General features: G+C 36.5%; 1 pseudogene; it reads left to right on the top strand.

Annotated features, from left to right (window-relative positions):
- Window positions 1–1089: 1089 nt before the first annotated feature.
- On the top strand, window positions 1090–17356 carry LOC121043741 (NEDD8-activating enzyme E1 regulatory subunit-like; annotated as a pseudogene).
- Window positions 17357–20728: the final 3372 nt, after the last annotated feature.

The following is a 20728-nucleotide window of genomic DNA, read 5'->3' as shown; positions in this document are numbered from 1 at the left end:
TTTGGGAATATTACAAATAAATACCCTATGAACAGTTGTGTGTATGTTTTTATGTAAACATAATGTTTCATTTTTCATGTGTTTTATGTAGTTTACATAGTATAGATAGCTTACAGTATATAGTGTGGATAGTGGATATTACATTCATATTATGTATAATATATATTGCAACACATGATATTTACATAAAACATATATTCTATATTATATTCATTTTCTATTGCTACTGTAAAAATTTACCATAATATTAGTGATTTAAAACAACATAAAGTACTATCTTATACTTCAAAGATCACAAGTCCTAAAATCAAGGTGTCAGCAGACTGCATCCTGGTGGAAGCTCCAGGGAGAAACTGTCCTTCCCTATCTGTCTTCTAAAGGTTGTCCTCATTTGTCACCTTTCCTCTTTCTTCCATCATCACTTCATCTTCTCTCTTACGTTCACTCTATTGCTTCTCTCTTAAAGGGAACTCTTGTGATTACATTGGTCTATGCAATCTGATAAATAACCCAGAATTATTCTTCCACCTCCATATTTTTTACTAAATCACATCTGCAAAGTCTCTTTTACCATGGAAGGTAACATATACATAGATCCTGGAGACTTGGGGATATACATCTTTGCAAACACATTATTCTATGTACTATATATATCATGACATATTACACGATGTATATTACATGCAATATATTTATATCAATATATATAGATAATATTACAAGTATATAATACATACACATTCACACACATACCTAATAGATACTGCCTTTTTCTCTGCTATATTTCCAGCTCTAGAAGAGTACCTTACTGACACTGAGCCTAGCGAAATAAAATTTTTGTTGAATACATGAAGACCCTGTCTCTTCTGCAACTGATAGAAAATATTTACTAACAAGCTCCCCTCACTTAAAAATAGAACAGGGATTTAATAATGTGTACATTAAAGATTGTTTAGAAGCAAACAATAATTATGATCATTGGAACATCAAACATTGTTAAATCTACTGCAAACATCTTTCAGCTAACTGTAGAGATTTGAAACTGAATTGTGCTCAACGTTTTGTTTTTACAAAAGAAAGAGAAGTAACATGGAGGAATACTGTCCTAGGTTTAATTGCAATCATCGAGGAATGATGGTTGAGAAGGTAGACAGGCCGAGACTCCTGGCACTGGCCTTTGATCCACTGAGTGAGGGTTATTACTGAAGGCAAGACAGCATAGTTGGATCATACATATATCTTGGGTCCTAAGTTTCTAAAAGACAATATAAATCACAAAGAATGGGAAAGGATGAAAGGGATATTCTGACATCACTATTAAGAGCTAACACTCTCTTGTGAGGTGATGGAAGTGCTAATTAACTCCATGATGGTAATGTTTTCACAATGTGTATGTATAAAAAATCACTATGCTCCATACTTTAAATATATTTTTTTCAATTATATTTCAATAAAGCTGAAAAATAAACAAACAGCTAACAATCTTGAGTCAGCTGGGTATCACCTAAAGAAAGGAATTAGGGATTGAGTAAACTGCCAATGGACACAAAACTCATTCATAATAAAACCAGGATGCTAACTTAGGTATAGTGTTAACCCAAAAATGTATATTCTTTTCCTAATATTAACTCATAAACATTTTGCCTGGTATTAGAATCTTTTTATACATGTGGCTTACAAATTATTTCATCATTTCTTGTATTTGCCTTGCAGTGAAAAAGGTTTGAAAACATTGATCTGTTATACTTCCCTATACCCACCGACAATTAGCATCATCTTCCTAATTATCCACCCCTTATTGTGCCTTCAAATAACCTTAAAACATACACTGCCTCTGCATAATAGACTGTCTTTTGCAAACCCAGATGTTTGATACAAACAGTAAAAGGAAGAAATGGTAGGTTAGTTAGAAGATTTGGTTTGCCCTCTTTTTTTTTTTTTTTTTTTTTTTTAAGAAACCCAGTCACAGGTACATGATAGCAAACAGCTAGTGTCCAAATAAACAAGGACAACTCTATAACACAAATCCTGTTTAAAAGGACTAGCAGGGGTACCTGGGTAGCTCAATTGGTTGACTGTCCAACTCTTGGTTTTGGCTCAGGCCATGATCTCACGGTCATACAATTGAGTCGTGTCAGGCTCTACACTGGAGCCTACTTGGTATTCTCTCTCTCTCTCTCTGCCCTCCCCCGTTCACACACCTGTGCTCTTTCTCTGTTAAAATAAATAAACAAACATTTTAAAAAAGGATCTAGGGCAGCGTAAGGTATGAGAACAGTTTCATTATGTAAGTAGTGACTACTTATATTTGCAGAAAAGCAGAGTTATCTCAAGAAGGCAAGGTCACAATTTCAGCCAGGTTACTACTCTGATCTCATGCACTTGACAATTCACTTTACCTATAGAGCTTTTTAAAAATTCTCATAAAAACTTTATAAAGTAGATATTACTCCAATTTTATAAAGAACATAAACTGATTTTATTTGCTGGATCCTCCTCGTTTAGATTCTCAGCTCAGAAAGCATCTGCTTATGAATGTTTTCCCTCATCACCTTACCCATCACTGCCAACACTTCCTTTAATTTCTATCATATAACTCTCTTTATTTTTGTTACAATTATCATTTTACAGTTCATTTAACTTTTCAATTTATTTTTTTGGTCTGTCTGTACTATAAGAATGTAAATTCTTTGAGGGTACAGCTTGTGCTTTTGTTTTCTTCTGTATTCCCACATCCAGGAATGGTAACTGTTACATAATTAGCTCTCAGTATTTATTTTGTAATGATCAGACAGCAGAGGTCCATTGGACTGCAGAAATGTAAACTACACATAGTAGGAAAATTCAGAAACACATAAATTTAGAATCATTTTTTTCTGTAATCACTGTTCTTTTTTATTTTTTCATCATTAAAGAGTGTACTCTTTAATCCTCATCACCTATTTAACCCTATCTCCTACACCCCTCCCCTCTATAACCATTAGTTTGTTCTTTATAGTTAAGACTTTGTCTCTTGGTTTGTCTCTTTTTTTCTTTGCTCATTTGTTTTGTTTCTTAAATTCCACGTGAGTGAAATTATATGGCATTTGTCTTTTTCTCTGACTTATTTCACTCAGAATTACATCCTCCGTCTCCATCCATGTTGTTGCTAACGGCAAGATTTCACACACATACACACACCATATATATACGGAATATATATATATACCTCTTCTTTATCCATTCATCTATCCATAGACACTGGAGCTTCTTCCATAGTTTGGCTATCATAAATAATGCTGCAATAAACACAGGGGTGCATGTATCCCTTTGAATTAGTGTTTTTGTTTTTGATTTTTTGGTATATATCCAGCAGTGCAATTATTGTATTGTAAGGTAGTATATTTTTAATTTTTTGAGGCACTACATACTGTTTTCCACAGTGGCTGCATTAGCTTGCATTCCCACCAGCATTGCAGGAGAGTGCTTTTTTCCCCACATCCTCACCAGCACTTGCTGCTTCTTGTGTTTTTGATTTTAGCCATTTTGACAGATGTGTGGTGATCTCCTTATAGTTTTGATTTGCATTTCCCTGGTGATGAATGATGCTGAGCATTTTTTCATGTGTTGTTGGCTATCTATATGTCTTCTTTGGAGAAATGTCTGTTCATGTCTTTTGCCCACTTTTTTAATTGGATTATACTATTTGGGTGTTGAATTGTATCAGTTCTTCATATATTTTGGATACTGGCCTTTTATTGAATATGTCATTTGCAAATAGCTTCTCCCATTCCACAGACTGCTTTTAAGTTTTGTTGATTGTTTCCTTCAATGTGTAGAAACTTTATTTTGATGTGGTCTCAATAGTTTATTTTTGCTTTTATTTCCCTTGCTTCAGGAGATATATCTAGAAAAATGTTACTATGGCTGATGTCAGTCTGTTCTGAGACTTCTTATGGTTTCAGGTCTCACATTTAGGTTTTTAATTCACTTCAGTTTATCTTAGTATATGGTGAAAGGAAGTGGTCCAGTTTCATTCTTTTATGTGTAGCTTCCCAGTTTCCCCAACACCATTTGTTGAAGACAGTGTCTTTTTCCCATTGTATATTCACACCTCATTTGTCAAAGATAAATTGACCATATAATTGTGGGTTTGTTTCTGGGCTTTCTATTCTATCCTATGCGTCTATGTTGTTTATTTTTGTGCCAGTTCCACACTGTTAATTACTACCGCTTTGTAATATAATTTGAAATCTGGAATTCTGTTACCTCCAATTGTTTTTCTTCTTCAAGATTGTTTTGACTACATGAGGTCTTTTGTGGTTCTATACAAATTTTAATATTGTTTGTTCCAGTTATGTGTAAAAAAAAAAAACGCTGTTGGTATTTTGATAGAGATTGCATTAAATATGTAGATTGCTCTGGGTAGTATAGACATTTTAACAATATTTTCTCTTCCAACCCATGAGCACAGATTGTCTTTCAACTTCTTCCCATCATCTTGAATTTCTTTCATTAGTGTTTTAGTTTTCAGAATACAAGTCTTTTATCTTTTTGGTTAAATTTATTCCTATATATTTTGTTATTTTTTGGTGCAACTGTAAGTGGGATTGTTGTCTTAATTTCTCTTTCTGCTGGTTCATTATTAGTGTGTAGGAATACAACAAATTTCTATACATTGATTTTGTAACCTGCAACTTTATTGAATTCATTTATCAGTTCTATCAGTTCTATCAGTTCTATCAATCCAATTTGGATTGGATTTTACTTTTTATTTCTTATGTTGTATAATTGCTATGGCTAGGACTTTAAATACTATGTTGAATAAAAGTGATGAGAATGGACATCCTTGTCTTGTTCTTGACCTTAGAGGAAAAGCTCTTAGTTTTTCACCATTGAGTATGATGTTGGCTGTGGGCTTTTCATATAAGGCCTTTATTAGGTTAAAGAATGTTCCCTCCAAACCTACCTGGTAGATGATTTTTATCATAACTGAATGCTGCACTTTATCAAAGGTTCAAATGGCTTCCCAGGCAAATTTTACCAAACATTTAAAGAAAAGATAATACCTATTTTTCTCAAAATTTCCAAAAAATAGAAGAGTGGGAATACTTCTACATTCATTCTATGAAGCCACTATCACTCTGGTACCAAATCCAGATAAAGACACCAAGAAAGAGAAAGAAGAAAGAAAGAAAGAAAGAAAGAAAGAAAGAAAGAAAGAAAGAAAAGAAAAGAAAAGAAAAGAAAAGAAAACTATAGGTCAATATCTCTTATGAATATAGATGCAAAAATCCTCAACAAAATATTGGCAAACTGAATCCAACAATACATTAACAAAATCATATACCACGATCAAATGGGATTGATTCCAGGATACAAGGGAGATTCAGTATTTGTAAAGCAATCAACAAAACAAATCACATCAATAAGATAAAGGATAAAAACTATATTATCATTTCTATAGATGCACAGTCATTTAATTTTTAATTTTGCTTTATATTCCTTTAATATAGAATATGCTAATGTAGGAAAGATATATTGATATATAATATCTATCCAGTCTTTTTCTGAACTACTTCCACTTTCCCTTCAGGCCTCAACTGAAGCATCTTTTCCACAGAGAAGGCTTCCAAGAGTGGACCTTGTATTGTCTGGTCTCCTTGTTGTATACCCCTATATATATATGATGTACATCTTTCCCAATTCTTTGTCAGTTCCTAGAAATCAGAATCCATTTATGTTTATCAACCTATCTCCATCTAGTATCTATTACCGATTGGCACATAACAGTTACCGAATAGTTTTGCTATATGCATCTTGCACAAAAGTAAATAATGAAAAATAAAACAATAATACATAAAATGGAGACCTGCTAAAAGATATAATAGAAGCACATGACTTAGATAAAGTCTGGTACCTGTAAAAGTCCGGAAAATTCTCATGAAGAGAAGACAATCAGATAACATTTACTGTGCAAGGAAGATAACCAGGGCCAAGCAGATATAAGGGCAGGAAAAAAGCACAGAAGCAGAACACCATGTTTGGGGAACTACAAACTACAGCATAGACTGTGAGGTAGAGAATCAGGAAATGAAGCCAGGAAAGCAAAGTTGTCTAGTGGTCAAGCAGCAGTACCAACTGCAGCTGTGGGATCGGCCTTGACCTTGATCACATGTTCATGCATTATGCCCAGTAAGGAAACAGTGAGTTAATTGGATTCCTGCAGTTTAATATCTACTATGCAGCCGGCAGTTTTGTGTTTCTATCAGTTTCCCTTGTCCCCAAGTCCCTTGGGGAAGATAGGAAGCAGGCCCTGGTGAATAATGTACACACAGTGGATCTATGGCACAGCTGAAGATCCTAAGCTTAGAAAACCTTCAATTTCATAAAGAAAAATCTGACCAACCTTTTCCTGGCAGGAAGGGAGTATCTTTATCATCCTGGTGAGGAAACACATCTGCTTTCTGACCCAGAGGGAGAAACTAGCTCTAGTCTGCTATGCAAACATCCTTGGGAACCAACTCTGTCACAAAGCGTGTATAAATGTCTTGGAGAACTGCTTCTCAACAACAATGGGAACTCATTTTTCAAGAGCCTTCTTTAATAGTGAAGGTATTTTCATTTAAATTTTTTTCTTTTGATGGGAAGATAATGAGGAAATGCATATGAGTGGATAATAAACTTCTATTTTTATGTGAGAAACTAAAAATAAAATTAAAAAAAAAAAACTATTGTCTAGGATGATGAGTGAGCAATTGCTTCATGCCTCAAATATCCAAACACTATACGCCCAGGATGTCCAAACCACTTAGTAACTAGACATATCTTTTAAAATACATGCACAGAAACTCTGAGCAGCATGTGCATTTATAGTTATGGCTAGAGCTCAAAACTGCTGTGGGTTTCCTTAGGATTGTGTCTGTCAATTCACAACTTTGAATTACTCTTCACATTTTACAGCACATAAAACCTTTATGGCACATAATGTGACTCTTTGTTAACCTGATTCACAATACCTTCCCAAAAGCCAGATTTTCTTCCTCTTTCCAGCACAGAGAATTTTTTTTTCTCCTTGCAATGACTTATTTCAGAACAGTAATTTTTTTAAGAAACAACGATGTCTGTTACAAAGTTAAATTTCTGAGTTGCTTTAGACTTAGATCTTTCTGTAGGAAAAATGTTCCCACAATGAAGATTTGCTCTTTGAAACATTAATAAAGCTGAGGAGATGATGTTAGGTATAAAAAATGAGAGCTGTAATCTCTTTCTCAATAGATTACATTAAAATCAATCATAAATTGAATTCATGGAGATGGTGGATATTTGAAGGAGAGTGAGAATGAAGAATGAATCTATTTTGTTCATTTGATGTTTACGGAGTATTTTATATAGCCTAGGCCTTCTCTTCCATTTTTGTGGAATCGCAAGAGCACACCAACTCTTGGTGTACACCTTTAAGGAGCTTTCAGACTACTGAGAGAAACAAAGGGAAAGAAACCCTTATAATAGAGCCTGGACAATGTCATTATAGGTTAAGCACACAGTGGCATAAGAAGCCTTTCCCCATGGAGTTTATACCAAGTAGTAGAAGGAAGCAGAATGAGAGCTTGTTCTTAAAGCATACATGGAGATTTTTTTTTTTAACTTTTTAATATTTATTATTTTTAAAAATTTTTAAATGTTTTTATTTTTGAGAAACAGAGAGACAGAGTACGAGTAGGGGAAGGGCAGAAACAGAGAGACAGTGACACAGAAGCTGAAGCAGGCTCCAGGTTCTGAGCTTTCAGCACAGAGTCCGACAGGAGGCTTGAACTCATGAACCATGAGATCATGACCTGAGCACAAGTTGTATGCTAAACTGACTGAGCCACCCAGGCGCCCTGAGGCATACATGGAGATTAATAAGATAAAGTCTGGGGTGCCTAGGTGGCTCAGTTGGTTAAGTGTCCAACTTTGGCTCAGGTCATGATCTCACAGCTAGTGAGTTCAAGCCCCGCATTGGGCTCCGTACTGACAGCTCAAAGTCTGGAGCCTGCTTCAGATTCTGTGTCTCATTCTCTCTCTGCCCCTCCCCTGCTTGTGTTCTCTCTCTCTCTCTCTCTCTCTCTCTCTCTCTCTCTCTCAAAAATAAATAAACATTAAAAAAAATAAAGAAGATAAAGTCTGGAAGGAATGTATGCATACTGGCATGTATGCATGCATGAAAGAACAACTCACTGCTCCAGATGTTATCTGCAGGTTATATCAGGTCAAAGAAAGAATGGCATGCCATGGCATGTCACATTAAAGAAAATATGTGTCACATTAAAAAAAGCCTAGAATGTGTGTGAGGGTGGGGCTGGGATTATATGGTGAGGGAGTTAGAAGAAAAGGATAGGAGATGAAACTACAAAATTAGATTGGGGCAGAACACAAAAGCCCTGGATGCCTCACTGCAAAAGAGTTTACATAATACATGACATACACCAACAAGAAACTTTAGACTTCTGTTCTAAAGAAGGCAATTCAAAATTCATGTGGAAGCATATTGGGAGAATACAACAGTGGATGCAGAGTGTGACTACAGTTGAAATTAGGGCATTCAAAGTGAGAGTGGTGAGAAAAAAATAAGGAATTGAGATATACTTCCAAAATTGATATTTGGTAACTGGTTTGTTGGGGTATGGGTATGGAAAACAGAAATAAGAAACACCATGAGATTTGGAGTTCAAACTAGAAATATATGAGTATTTTCATAAGACTGAATATGGAGGGTAAGATGAAATAATATGAAAAGTGCTTAAGCGGTCATCCAAGCTGTCATCCATCAATCATGTATTCTATGAAGTAGAGAACCTTACATTAAACATAAATGTGTATTAGTAAACTCAATGGGATATCTGAACCTAAAAAAAACAGATATGGACATTCTGATTTATGCCTCTCTTTGCACTTAATCAATTTGCAAATCAACAAACTGGAGCATACAAGGACTGGCAGTTTTTCTAATAGTGTTGTAAGGCTAATTATCGGTAAAATCAATGTATTTAATAACAGAAACATCATATCTTGAAACTTTGCAAAATAAAAACAACAAATAAATCATGTGTTTGTTTTCTTCCCTTGTGGAGCAGGGACTGATTGCTTGATCAATGTAATTAATGTATCATATTAATAACTAACATTTATTTTGAAATGCAGTTTTTTCCCAGTGCTGAAGCAATGCCTAAAAAGTGTGTGCCCTTAATAAATACTGGCATGTATGCATGCATGAAAGAATAACTCACTTCTCCAGATGTTATCTGCAGGTTATTCAGGTCAAAAGAATTTTGAATTCTACACACTAGCCTTTAGTAATTCAGGTTACCCTTGTGTTAACTATTTTAACAACATTATAAATTTCAAGCAGATATTAAGCTTATAATAATAATAATAATAAAAACCCAGTACTGAAAGTGCTCAATAACTACTTGTTTGAGGTCATTTTTCCAATAGCTGAATTCAGTCCAATCCAGAAGAATTCAAAGATCATAGCAATTTAGTGTGTCAGTGAAGAGATCGTTGCCCTTCTATGAGTCTGGAGCTATTTAATCTGAATTATAAATTAGCAGAGTTCAAAGAGAATGTGCCTTCCTTGCTCAGATGCAAATCTACTCAAAGAATGTGAGTCTGCCTTAAACATGAAAACCTCTGGCAATTCCCCATCCATGGAAGGCTGAATTTGTTCTAATCTGACTAGAAAATTTAGTATTTGTAGGGTGTGATTAAGATGAGGGCAAAGCAATAACCTTGAGTCATGAGGTCATGGCATATAAAATATCGATAATGGGCTCTGGCTACAGAAGAACTGGTTTTATTTGTATCCTGTTTTTTCCATTTATTGTGTGACTTGAAAAACCTATTCCTCAAGATAATTGTTGGATCATTCCAAGTTAAACACTCAGTGCTAATTACGTGCCAATTATCATTCTTGGCTCCAGGAATACAGAAGAAACTGAAATGAATGCAGTCTGTACCCTCCTTACAATAAAAGCAGGCCAAAAAATAAACAGTTAAATAAAATATAAAATGAGAATTGTAACAAAGACAATAAAACAAGATTATATGATGGAGCAATACAGAAAAGGGGCCAGGCTACAAGAAAGGCCTAGTCTCGACTGCAAACATCTACTGAGTTTAATAAGGGCAGGGCATTACGAGAACACACCAGGGTACTGCACATCATAGATAATCGGAGTGGAGAGATATGTAGAGAGTTGCTCTAATAATCACATAGTGAACATCAAAAATAAAGCAATCTGAATGGAGTAAATGGATGAGAGCACAAGCTTAATTTTTATTGCATGCCCTTTTTATTCAGTTGGATACATATATGCATGACAGTCCTGACTTGGTCAACAGAACATGACCCTGGTTTTGGAGAGAACTTATTGTTTTACACTAAAAATTATATTTCATCATTATTACACAGATCTGGGAAGATAAAGTAGATATATTAGTATAAATTCAACACCACTCTGGAATATAGAACTCAGTATGCCCACCATCCTGCTGGTAGGAAACAAATATCCTTTCCCTATGTAGCACATATTACAACACTTCAGGGCATTAGACATTTACATAAAACTGGCCTATATCCTGTGGCTCTGTTTGATACTCAGTCTGGGCCAGAAACTGAGGTATTACTTGCCTCTCTTTATGTTTTACCAATATATTTTGATAAGGCACATTGAAATTAATTCTATAAAAGTATGAAGGGTAACTGACTGAGCTGAGTGGAGGTTAAACCACCTGGAAGCTGAAAACAAACCCCATATGTCCTTGATTTAAGAGAGTTTTTGTTTAGCAGAAACAGACCCATAAACACAAAGACTGAAGGTTTCCAGAGGGAGATGGGCAAATGGGTGAAGGGGAGTGGGAGATACAGGCCCCCAGTTATGGAATGAGTAAGTCATGAGGATGAAGGATACAGCATAGGGAATATACTCAATGGTATTGTAATAGCATTGTATGGTGACAGATGGTAGCTACAGTTGTGGTAAGCATAGCATGTAATGTAAGACTTGTGGAATCACCATGTTGTACACCTGAAATTAACTTAATATTATGTTCCAACTATACTTCAATTAAAAAAAGAGAGCCTTTTTAAAGCTGATCAAAGCTGATCATAAAAAAGCAAGCATTTGGTTGAAGCCATCAGAGAAGAGTTATTTTATATGCATCACTCATGTAGGCGGTACCTTTGTACCAGGTGATGTATATAATTGAGGCAAACAATAATAAAATGATTTGTCAAACTTATACACTAAAGACAAATATCAAAATACTAAGAAATCTAATTCGATTTTATCTCAAATGCTTGAAGCTAAATTCCCAATTAAACTGTTTACCATGAGATGATTTTTAAAATTTCCTTTAACATGCACAAAACAAAAAAAAGCAGTAGAGAAAATGGCTCTGAGAGCTAATAACTGATGTCTTTTATAATTCTTTTACTTAACTCATGTAATTTATTATGTGATAAGATTAAAAATTTTTAAATAGTAATATTAAAGATCCACTAATGCCATCACTTTAAAAAAGACATATGTGTTGTGATCTAACTATGGAAATATGAATATCTGTATTTACTAATTTCCAGTCTAAATTAAGCAAGGAGTTAAAAAGATTAAAACCAAAGCTTTTCTCTCCCATTCTCAACTTGTGAAATTAATATGGTTCAGGAAGTATTGCTGAATATTAATTAATGTTGCTTCCAAAATTGTAGCTCCAAGAACAGTGCAGAAAATCTGACATATGTCAGTATAAATCTCTCCTATTGAGCTCCCGTAAGTGTGCTGAACTAAAACTGCCTGAAGCCATCTGGGACTTTCTGCTGAACAAATCATTTTACCTTTTTGGGTCAATGAAGAAGTCAGTTAGTTGGAATCAAGAGAAGAATTTCTTCAAAGTTATAACTGAAAGGAAAAGGGCTCTTCTCTACTAAGTATTCATTTCATAATACTAGGAAAGAGAGCGTTCATATGTTTGAGGAAAAAAATTCTATCAAGCCCTAGGGGTCACATGTTTTTCAAAATTAGAGAGCAGTAATATCTACTGGACCTCCCGGGGGTATTTTCTGACACACTCCTTTTGACTCTACTCCTCATTCATATATTCAATTTATTTATTAAGCATCTGTCTTATGATAGATTCTATAATAAAAAGTGGGAAAAATAGAAAATAGAAAAAGAAATTTAAAAAAGAAATTAAGGGGCGCCTGGGTGGCGCAGTCGGTTAAGCGTCTGACTTCAGCCAGGTCACGATCTCGCGGTCCGTGAGTTCGAGCCCCGCGTCAGGCTCTGGGCTGATGGCTCGGAGCCTGGAGCCTGTTTCCGATTCTGTGTCTCCCTCTCTCTCTGCCCCTCCCCCGTTCATGCTCTGTCTCTCTCTGTCCCAAAAATAAAAAAATAAATAAATAAAAAATAAAAGAAATTAAAAAAAAAGAAAAAGAAATAGAACCTAGGTGCTAACATCAAGAAAGACTCATAGTCCAATGAGTAAGACAGATTTAGAATACCAATAATACATAAATTCTACATTATAAGATCATCTATAGAATACAGAAGATTGGCACACACACACAAAAGTGATTAATTCCTTTGATGGTATTGAAAAGAATGTGGTGAAAAGTTTTAATAAAAACAACAGGAAAGAAAGAAAGAAAGAAAGAAACAAAGAGAAAAAGAATGAAAGAATGAAAGAATGAAAGGAAGAAAGAAAATTGGAACTTAAACAGGAGATAAACTGGAATTGGCCAAAATATATTAACAACAACAACATAATAGTATCAGTTGTGAACTGTGTTCATGGCATAGTGTTAAGTGCTTTTCATGCATTAATTACCTCATTTGTGCCTCACAAAAACTCTTAAGACAGATGATGATGATGGGATATCATCTCCATTTCAGGACGAGGAAGTAAGGAAAAAGAGTTCAAAAACACTGCCCAAAGTCATATAGGTAAATAAGGAAGATATTTGGGCTTGAACCCAAGCATCCAGCATCCAAAATCTTTACACCAGCCACCAATCCTTATGGCAACTACCAATCACCACATCATACTGCAGCTCCCACAGAAGGGCATTTCAGACAGAAATTACATGTGCAAAGGCTGAAGTATAAAACAGACCATATTTTCAGAAAGCTGTTTGTTTTTCAGAATAACTAAAACAAGAACTCTATTCATGAAAGTAGCAGAGCATAGGTTCGACAGAATGGAGACCAGATCAAAGGTGAACATATGCCATGAATATGAAAAAAGTAAGGGAGAAATAGAATAATGAAAGCAAGAACAGGAAGGAGATCATCACAACATTCAAAGTGAGAGGATAGCAGCAGTTTGAAATAAAGCAGATTGAAGAGGATAAAGAGACTAGACATGCTAGTAAAATGTGGAGGAAGAGTGGGCACAATTTTGAGAACTGGGTTGTCAGTGGTAAATAAAGTCGACTAAAATGTCTCCCATTTTATAATCTGGGTTTACAATCTGCAAAACTTACAAAATAGTAATGCCACAAAACAGTCCACAAGGAAGACAGATGCTTTCCCAGGAACCAGAGTCTGTCTTTGAGGGCTTCGTCTGCATCTTTCAGAGATGTACATTCCCAATGCACATGCATGAACACATCATGTAATCATTCAAGATTTCTCTGAGACAGACAGGCCACCTTTGGCAACCATACATTCTTTCTTGCAGAAAAGAATCTCCCTTCATTCCAAACCCATGTAAAGCTGCAGGAATCATCTAATTTCAGGGGTTTATTCTTCAGATAGGAAAACAATCTAGTTGGTGGTTCTGAAATCACAGTGGCAATTATTTTGTGAGGCAGTCAACTGGTTTCACAAATGTTATCTCATCAGCAGTATATCATCTCATTGAGGTAAATCAAACAACTTAGCCCTATTTTTAAAGGTAAAGAGAGGCTAAATGACCCTACTAGAGAGCTGGAAATAAACACTGTAGCACCAGCTCTGTAGAAGAGCAACTGATAAAATGACTACAAGACAGATAGGTTAAAAATTCTTCGTAGTTTATACCATTTATATAATTTATACTGAGGTTTTCACTTACTAGTATAAAACTGACCTAAAATGAAATCTGAACTCAAGAGTTGTAGGGGTTTTTTTTTTGCTCCAGATAAGTAGTTTATTCTCACTCCCTTGTACACTTCCTCTCACCCGTAGATTTGACTAAACAAGAACATCAAGGTAACACTCTATATCAATGAAATGGACAACATATGGCCAGAAAATGTTCATGGTGAAATTTCAGTTTCATATTAAACTTCATCCCTGCACTATATTAAAGCATATTAAAAATATCTTTAATGCGGGAATGCAAGCTGGTGCAGCCACTCTGGAAAACAGTATGGAGGTTCCTCAAAAAACTAAAAATAGAACTGCCCTACGACCCAGAAATTGCACTACTAGGCATTTATCCACGGGATACAGGTGTGCTGTTTCGAAGGGACACATGCACCCCCATGTTTATAGCAGCACTATCAACAATAGCCAGAGTATGGAAAGAGCCCAAATGCTCATCGATGAATGAATGGTTAAAGAAGACGTGGTGTGTGTGTCACACACACACACAATGGAGTATTAGTCGGCAATAAAAAAGAATGAAACCTTGCTATTTGCAACTATGTGGATGGAACTGGAGGGTATTATGCTAAGTGAAATTAGAGAAAGACAAGTGTCATATGACTTCACTCATGTGAGGACTTTAAGAGACAAAACAGATGCACATAAGGGAAGGGAAACAAAAATACTATAAAAACAGGGAGGGGGACAAAACATAAAAGACTCTTCAATATGGAGAACAAACCAGAGGGTTACTGGAGGGGTTGTGGGAGGGGAGATGGGCTAAATGGGTAAGGGGCACTAAGGAATCTACTTGTGAAATCATTGTTGCACTAGATGCTCACTAATTTGGATGTAAATTAAAAAAAATAAAATTTTAAAAAATTAAAAAAAAAACCTGTGGTTTAAAAAAATGTACTTAATGTATCAAATCATCATGTTCTACACCTTACACTTACACAAAGTTATATGTCAATTATATCTCAATAATGCTGGAAAAAAAGAGACAGAAAGGTTTCTGATTTAAAAAAATACTTCCACGTGGAACCTATTAAAAAAAAACAGAAACAAAAAAAATTACTTCAGGAGGTGATGGTGGTACTTTGCAGGCTGGCTGTTCTCTGGGGGCTGGGCAGCTGAAGTTGTGTAGTAATCAATCGTGGGCAAGAGATTTTAGAATCTGCTTATGTTTACCTAATAGATCCAACAGCCACAGGACCTGAAATTCTTAAAGCTTGGAACTACCAGGTATCGATTCATTTACCATTATTGCTGGAAATCAGATCTACAGAGAAGATATTGAAAACATTACTTTTTCCTATAAGATAGCAGTGTCAGCAAGAACCAAGCTCAAGTTGCAGATTCTTGTAAGCATTAAATAACAATGTATCTATTTAGTTTTTGGAAGAGAGTTCAGAAAACCTTCTGAAGCAATGGCCTTTTTTTTTTTTTTTTCTGTAGGTTTTCTACTGTGGTTGCAAGTAGGCTCCCTGAAGGTACATTACTACATTTAGCTGAAAACTTCTGGAATTCCCATGTTTCTCTTTTAATCTGTAGGCTATATACAGATGGTTGGCTATGGGATAGTCATTATAAAAGAACATCCAGCAATAGAATTTTACCCAGATAATGTATTAGAAGATCCACAACTAGATAAACCACTTCCTGAGCTGAGACAATGTCTATATAGTCTTATGGTTTGGATCATATGGGGAAAAAAAGGCCCATAGCCACACTCCATTGACTGTGATCATACCTAAATATTTAGCACAGTGGAACTGTGGAAGAAATGGATTAACATCTAAAATGTGTAAAGAAAAAGAACCTCAGCGATTTGATTATACAAAGGATTGTAAGAAATGATATTGGGGCTCCAGAAGATGAAGATAATTTTGAAGAAGCTTTTTTTTTTGCCACTTTATGTCACTTTATTTATTTATTTTTATTATATGAAATTTATTGTCAAATTAGTTTCCATACAACACCCAGTGCTCATCCCAAAAGATGCCCTCTTCAATGCCCATTACCTACCCTCCCCTCCCTCCCACCCCCCATCAACCCTCAGTTTGTTCTCAGTTTTTAAGAGTCTCTTATGCTTTGGCTCTCTCTCCCACTCTAACCTCTTTTTTTTCTTTTTTTCCTTCCCCTCCCCCATGGGTTTCTGTTAAGTTTCTCAGGATCCACGTAAGAGTGAAAACATATGGTATCTGTCTTTCCCTGTATGGCTTATTTCACTTAGCATCACACTCTCCAGTTCCATCCACGTTGCTACAAAGGGCCATATTTCGTTCTTTCTCATTGCCCTGTAGTACTCCATTGTGTATATAAACTACAATTAAAAACATAAACACAGCAATAAACTCAGATCGCAATCAGTACTAAGGATATATTTAATGATGATTCTTGCAAAATATCAGCAAACAGATTCCATCTGTTTGGATTTTAGCTTAGACCTTAAAGGGCTTTGTGGCCAAAGGGGATCAAGGATACTTACCTGTTAGAGGCACAATTCCCTGTATGATTACAGATTAGGGTGCATACACAAAACTGCTAACCACCGTTAAAGCGAAGAAAGATGCTTGGGCTGTACTAATCATGTTGATAAAATGCCACAGTCTATAGGCCAGGCAAGAGAGGCCGTTACAGAGAAAGAATTAAAATCATTCTGCAGCAATTCTCCATTTCTTCACATTGTAACATGTAGATCCTTAACTAAGAATATGGTTTGAACATATTTATAACGGATCAAAGTATTTCCAGGTTTGGCATTCTAGATAATGGGGCTGTGTTGTACTTAATCTTATGGGATGTTAAAAAATTTCATAAACAATATGGTAGACCACAAGGGGTATCTGACTATCAGACTGAAGAAAATACAGGAAAGACTTTTCTCATTGGCTTCCTTTAGGAATATAAGTTATCATGGGGTGCCTGGGTGGCTCAGTTGGTTAAGGGTCTCACTTCGGCTCAGGTCATGATCTAACAGTTAGTGAGTTGGAACCCCGCATCAGGCTCTGTGCTGACAGCTTAGAGCCTGGAGCCTGCTTCAGATTCTGTGTCTTCCTCTCTCTGTGCCCCTCCCCCACTCGTTCTCTCTCTCTCTCTCTCTCTCTCTCTCTCTCTCTCTCTCAAAAATAAATACACTTAAAAAATTTTAAAAAAAGGAACATAAGCTATCTGTAATGATAAAAGATGATTATGTCTACCAATTTGCTGATAGGAGGCTACATGATTGCTGCATTCTTTGGAGGAACTGCTGTCCAAGAGTTTAATCACAATTACCACCAAACATTATAATTTTCATAACATATTTATGTCAGCATGTCACAAACTTCAGCAACCTTCTGGTTATAAAATAAGCACCCTACTGTGGGGGGCCGGGCCCCGGTGCCAGGCTGAGACCGGGTCGAGCAATGTTCCCCGTTGACTCAAGCCAACCCGGTGGTTCCCCCTCCCATTCATGTGGGAGGCCGGGCCCTGCACCAGGCTGAGACCGGGTCGAGCAACATTCCCTGTTGACTCAAGCCAACCCGGTGGTTCCCCCTCCCATTCCCCCACTTTCAAGGGTATACGAAAGCCTTGTCAAGGCTGAGAGAGTTCATTCCTGAAGCCTGTGGTCTGCAGGTGTTGGCAGTAATGCTACCTCCCTTTTTCTACCCCGAGTCAGATAGACACAAACATGGGAACTGTGTTTTGCTAGCAATCTATAATCAAGGTCTTGTGACCCATTCACAAAGTTCACAAGGTATACAGAACTAAATGTTTTGGCTGGCAGTGATCATGTGAAACCTGTTTATTCTTAGAATGACCTGATCCATAAAAGTCTTCTATTATAAAAGATTGTGTACAGCAACAATAAAGCCATCACTTGGGACCTAAGTGGGACCCTCCTGTTCCCAAACTTTCTCTTCTCTCTTTTTTCTTGCATTCCCCTACCCTCAGGACCCTGACCTCGGTGATTGTTGCGCCGGTCGCGACACCCTACGTAGTGTGTTTATGACTGAAACTGTAATTGTCTTCAGACTGTGCTCTAGTCCATAAAATTCTCATAAGGGAGAGCTGTTAAACTGTTGTTTTCTTAATAAACATTTTTCTCATTTAGAAAAGGAAATATGTATTTCAAGTGATTCTGTCATCTAATGACATAGAAAAAAACTGGTACTGTCTTCTACTGTTTATTATGTCTGGGGAAACAATTTGAATGAAACTCCAAGGTCCATTTTCCCAATGGGGGATTTCAATAATGGTGGGGGCAGGGGAGGAGAAACAATCATTTTCCCTTCTTGAATCACCCTGTTTTCACTTGACTTTTTGGATCCAATCCTTATAAGATTTTCATCCTATACTCTGTTACTACTCGAGTCCTTGGCAAGTTCTTCCTCATATCCTTAATATCAAAAAATTAGAGTGCTCTGGGGCTTCATTCTTAGACACTTTTCTACTTTCCAGCAACACGTTTCAGGTGATGTTATCCGATCACTTTGGGTATTACCTCTAAAGGAATAAATCCAGGTGTATACTTTAAGCCCCTTTCTCCTTCCTGCATTCTACACACACTCTGTAACTGCCTTGATGTGGTAGTTTTGTATTCTGTCAACCTGGCTTATCTGGGTTAATATTTCCAAGTTAGGGTTGACCACAGAGGTGGAAATGAGATTTGGAGGTAAAGCAATGGCCATTCAGCAGGCCTGGTGTTGCTCACACACATTTTCACTGATCTGGCTCCCTTTGGTAATGAGGAAGGTCACAATATCCATCTTTTCTGGCTGCTATTACATTTTCTCTTTTCAACTTGTCTGGTTTGGGACCAAACACACCATGTTCTCTGTAGCACAGTGATCCAGTTTCTTCTTCTTCTTTCTTCTTCTTCTTCTTCTTCTTCTTCTTCTTCTTCTTCTTCTTCTTCTTCTTCTTCTTCTCCTTCTCTTTCTTTTCTCCTTCCTCCTCCCCCTCCTCCTCCTCCTCCTCTTCTTCTTTTTTTCTTCTTCTCTCCTTTTCCTTCCTCTTCTTCCTTTTCTTCTTTTTCATGTTTATTTATCTTTGAAATAAAGAGAGAGAGAGAGAGAGAGAGAGAGAGAGAGAGAGAGAGAGAGAGAGATTGAGAACAAGAAGGGGAGAGGCAGAGAGAGGGAGACACTGAATCCGAAGCAGGGTCCAGGCTCTGAGCTCTCAGCACAGAGCCCGACGCAGGCTCAAAATCAGGAACCATGAGATCATGACCTGAGCCAGAGTTGGACGCTTAACTGACTGAGCCACCCAGAAGTCCCTCCAGTTTCTTCTCCAAGCCAATCCTCATCAGGATAAGAGGGAGTGAGAGAGAGACCTATGTTCCAGTTTGTTCTCGCAGGTTCCATTTTGTCATTCTAGATTGTTCATACTGTTTTAGGGTTTGCTCTGTACTGCTAAATCTGTTTCACTGTTTTCTCCCCAACTGCCCACCTTGTTTTGGAAGAGTGATTTCAGGACCACCACCAGATACAAACAGTACAGCTTTCCTAAAAAAATTCTTCATCAGTTCCAATAATTTTGGAAGTCTAATATCTATAATAAACCCCTTCTTCCATACCATTCTTACTGGTTTGGGTTCTCTAACTGAATCTTAATCAATGTGCTACTTGACACTCAATACCCACTTAGCTTCTCAACTGCAGTATATCCAGAACTGAAATCCATTAAAGCCAAAAATGCTGGAGTCACTCCCAATACCTCTCTTTCCCTCACACTAATACCCTAGATTTCAGGAAATACTCTCAGTTCTATTTTTAAAACATATCAAGGATCCAACCACTTTCCATCCCCAACATGGTGCTTCACTCTGTCCCAAATAAACCATGACTCATGGGGATAATTATATCAGCCGTCTAATTTGTTTTCCAGCATCTATCCCTGCTTCTACATTTATTCCCAACCCACTACACAGAATGAGTCTGTTGGAAAATAAAGAAGATAATGTCACTTCTTTGTTCAGAACTGCCTGTCTTCCCACCTCACTTGGAGTAAAAGCTAAAGTCCTTCCTCTGATTCAAAAGGTTCCACCTAATCTGGTGCCACCATTATTTTGTTCATCTTATTATTCATTATTTTTCTCCGCAGTTCACCTCTTTTATCCATGTTGACCATCTCCTCACACCAGGCATTCTCCTGCTTCAGGCTGTTTAGGCTTGTTTTTCTCTCTGCCAGGATTTTTTTTTTTTTTTTACAATCACATGACTTATCTTTTCCTTCCTTCCAGACTTTATTTCTTCTTGAAAACTTTCCAGAAAAACTACTTTAAAATTGCAACCCTGACTCTCCCACAAAATATTTTCCTTCCCTGCTATATATTTTTGTCCTCAGCACTTAATACTGTTGAAAATAGCACACATAATTTTTACTTATGTATTTACTGTGTTGTTACTACATTGTAAGTTTGATGACGATAAAGATATTGTTTGCTCCATACAATAGTGTAACCTAACTCCACAGTACATTGTCTGCCAAACAGTAAATCCTATAAATATTGCTGGACAGATGAGGCATATGGATGTTAGAATTAATACAGTGACCTAAATCCATTAGATCCTGAAAAAATGGCTGCCGCCATGGCATAACTCCATGAAAAGACCTCTCATTTTCTTTGTCACACTGAACTACATAAAATTTCT

Source organism: Herpailurus yagouaroundi, unplaced genomic scaffold (assembly GCF_014898765.1).
Source record: "Herpailurus yagouaroundi ecotype Mexico unplaced genomic scaffold, PumYag 187, whole genome shotgun sequence".
NCBI classification, from domain to species: domain Eukaryota; kingdom Metazoa; phylum Chordata; class Mammalia; order Carnivora; family Felidae; genus Herpailurus; species Herpailurus yagouaroundi.
This window is presented reverse-complemented; position numbering and strand designations above follow the sequence as displayed.